The sequence below is a fragment of the Lynx rufus genome, unplaced genomic scaffold, assembly GCF_022079265.1.
Source record: "Lynx rufus isolate CCGP_SWC_20201006 ecotype Redwood Valley unplaced genomic scaffold, mLynRuf1.p SCAF_3, whole genome shotgun sequence".
Taxonomy (NCBI): Eukaryota; Metazoa; Chordata; class Mammalia; order Carnivora; family Felidae; genus Lynx; species Lynx rufus.
The window spans coordinates 171,129,361-171,133,142 of NW_025814845.1; the positions used below are offsets into that span (position 1 = coordinate 171,129,361).

At 42.9% G+C, this 3,782-nt stretch overlaps 1 pseudogene; it reads left to right on the forward strand.

The window, feature by feature from the left end:
* The first annotated feature begins 2,800 nt into the window (after positions 1 to 2,800).
* LOC124519920 (60S ribosomal protein L21-like) lies at positions 2,801 to 3,275 on the forward strand (annotated as a pseudogene).
* Positions 3,276 to 3,782: the final 507 nt, after the last annotated feature.

Here is a 3,782-nt window from a genome sequence, read left to right on the forward strand (position 1 = left end):
CCTCCGGAGGCCGGGGCCACATAAGTGCTTGTGTCCTTGCTTCTTCCCCTCACCCACCTTCAGCATATATTTAATGTATGAGATCCCATAATGGGATTCCTTGACGTTCTTTCCCTGTGTATCCCGGCCACTGGGACTGTGCTTAGCATGGAGACACTGCGTAAGTGTTTCTGAATACATTACTGGATCTGATTCTGGCCAAGAGAAAGGACGTTCTTGCTCTTTTGTTCCTAATGTGTTTTGCTTGGTTTTTGTTCTGTTTTAGAGAAGACGAGCAAGTGGCTTGCCTGAGGGCCAGAGAGAGGCAAAACCAGCACTAAACCCAAGGTCTCCCGGATCTCCGCTCAGGAATTTTTCTGCTCTGCCATTCAGTAAACTTAACACACAGCTAACTGTGTGGTACGCCCGCGAGAGAAAGGACAACACCTATATTTTCAGTCAAGCATTTTGTCTCAGGGGCAGCAGCCAAGTGTGAATGTATTTGTTATGTTTCAAAGGGCAGGATATTATTTTGTGTACTTACCAGTAGTTACCTCTTCCAGCTCTCCATTCCCTTCATTCTAACTTTCAATAGCTCCCTAGGTCCATAGTTCCGAGCAAAGAGATGGTACACAGGAAGCACTCAATACAATTTAAAAAATGAGTTAATGGATAGGGGCTCAGTCGTTAAGCATCTGACTTGGGCTCAAGTCGTGATTTCACGGTTCGTGAGTTCGAACCCCACTTCAGGTGAGCCCCACTTCTCTCTCTCCCTCTCTTTCTCTGCCTCTCGCTCACTTGCACTCCCCCTTTAAAATAAAACAAAGCAAAATAAAATAAAATAAAATAAATAAAATAAAATAAAATATAAAATAAGATAAAATAAAATGAATTAATGGATAAATGAAAGCAGAAACAATTGTCTTTTTAAAACATTTTTTAACACTTGTTCATTTTTGAGAGAGAGACAGAGCGCAAGTGGGGGAGGGCAGAGAAAGAGGAGACACAGAATCTGCAGCAGGCTCCGGGTTCTGAGCTGTCAGCACAGAGCCCGATGCAGGCCTTGAACCCATGAGATCATGAGCTGAGCTGAATTCGGATGCTTAACCGACTAAGCCACCCAGGTGCCCCGAAAGCAGAAATAATTCTTAATTCTTCCCCTTGGCATCACATGTTCTCCATAACCTGGTCCCTAATTTCCAGTCTTCACAGACATGACTCTTTGCTCAAGCTGGCTCCGTTTCCTCTCTGGTTCCAGAAAAATGCATCCATTGCAACTCTGCTCTGGTTGCCCCCCCAGACTCGGGTCATCCTTCTCTCCCTTATTTGTCCATCCTGACGTTGCTCACATCTTCCAGCTTAACTGCAGCTTCCCCCCTACCCCCCCCACCGGCTGCCTCCCCTTCTGCCTGCCTGCCGCACGAATAAGAATAATGGGATTTGGGGTCTGGGAGGCATGGATGGAGGAAAAAGAACTTGCAGAGCATCCTGAAATAGGAGTACACGTCCTTGAATTACGTCTTCTTTAGGAAGAAAATCTGGAGAGACAGAAGCAGAGGTATGGCCAAAAAGGTAGACTTACATTTTTGTCCATGATGCAATGCCTACTATGACAGCAGACTTACCTTCTTGCTGTAAACACCAATCAGCTGGATAAAATGTATGAAAAAGTGTTTTCAGACATTAGATACTAGGCGGTGCGGGATCATGGTTCCTGATAGGAGACAAATGAGATGAGCCCTAGGATTGCCCTGGGTTTCTACATGGAGACACTTTCTTGGTCATGGGTGCAAGGAAGGGGTACTCAAGCAGAGATAGTCATCTCTTGAGTTGAAGGGAGGCCAGAATATTGGAATTTTCCAGGCAGAGTATCAGAAAGAAGGGAGTTCGTGTCCCAGATAGTGTCCCTCGAGTCCTTTAATTAAATACTTAAATTATATGCTTCTATAGGAAAACACTCGCCATCATCAGGCCAAGAAAACTACAAATCCTAAAACCGAACAGTTTCCAGAGCTCACACAGGGCTTGGAATTGCTTGAGTTATGACTAACTGAAAGAGAGAAACCTCTTTGAGCACCTGGATGGTTCACCGGACTCCAGGAGGATCATGCATTACCTAGTAGGTCTAAATTACTCCTAGCTGACTTCTTTTAATAAAGTTTAAAAACAAGCCTCGAAAGGTTAATAGCTGTTTACGTCTCTGCCAAAAGTAACTTCAACACCCTTTAAAGGAAGAGAACAAAATTCGGACATTCGACAACCTAATATTCACAATGACTAGGGTATTGTCAGGGTTAAGTAGTCAGAGTTCAACCAGAGAAGAATGAATAGGGGACTATCGTCTCTCTATTATCTCTCTATCTATCCACATATCACTCTATCTATCCATCCTTCTTCCATCTATCCATCTGTCTATCTATCATCTATCTAGTTGACCCTTGAACAATATGGGTTTAAACTACATGGGTCCACTTCTACCCAGATTTTTTTTTATAAGTACAGTACATGATTATAAATGTAGTTTCTCTTCCTTATGATTTCCTTAATAACGCTTTCTTTTCTTTAGCTTACTTTATTGTAAGAATATTGTATATAACATATACAAAATACGTGTTCATCGGCTGTTTATATTATCGGTAAGGCTTCCAGTCAACTGTGGGCTATTAGTAGTTAAGTTTTGGGGGAGTCAAAAGTTTTATACAGACTTTTGACCCACAGGGAGTTGACGCCTCTAACACCTGTGTTGTTCAAGGCTCAGTGTATAGGAAATATATATGTGTGCCTTTCAGCTGGAACCACCATCTTCCAATAATTTGCCAAAATGACCAACATAAAGGGAAAGAGGAAAGGTACTTGCTCTCTGGACCTTTCAGAAAACATGGAATTGTTCCTTCTGCCACATACATGCAAATCTACAAAAAGATGATATTGTAGACAACGACCGAATGGGCGCTGTTCAAAAAGGAATGTTCCACAAATGTTACCACGGCAAAACTGGAAGGATCTACGGCGTTACCCAGCATGCTGTTGACATTGTTGAAAGCAAACAAATTAAGGGCAAGGTTCTTGCCAAGAGAATTAACGTACGTATTGAGCATATTAAGCACTCATAGAGCCGAGATTGCTTCCTGAAGTATGTGAAGGAAAATTCTCAGAAAAAGAAGGCTGCCAAAAAGAAAGATACTTGGGTTCAACTGAGGGGCCAGCCTGCTCCACCCAGAGAAGCACACTTTGTGAGAACCAAAGGAAAGGAGCCTGAGTTGCTGGAACCCATTCCCTACGAATTCATGGCATGATGAATGTGAAAAAAACAAACAAACCAAAAAAAAAAAAAAAAAAACCCCTCAAGACTGTAATAAAAAGAAAAGGAAAAAGAAAAACAAGAAATGTGTGTGTATGTGGATTTATTAGAAGAGGGCTTACACAATTACGGGAGTTGGTTCAACAAACTTGAAGTCTGTAGTGCAGTCAAGAAGGAGAGATCATGGCAGGCTGAAAGCAAGAGGAGGAAGAAAACAGCAGAGCACTTTCAGACCCAGTTGTTGTTTGGAGTCTCTGAGTTCAGAGAGTTCTGAGCCCTCTTTTTTTTTTTTTTTTTAATTTTTTACAGAGCGCGAGCAGGGGAGGAACAGAAACAGAAGGAGACACAGAATCCGAAGCAGGCTCCAGGCTCTGAGATGTCAGCACAGAGGTTGACATGGGGCTCGGACCCACGAACTGAGAGATCATGACCCGGGCGGAAGTCGGACACTTAACCTACTGAGCCACCCAGGCACCACCCCCCTTTTTTTTAATGTTTATTT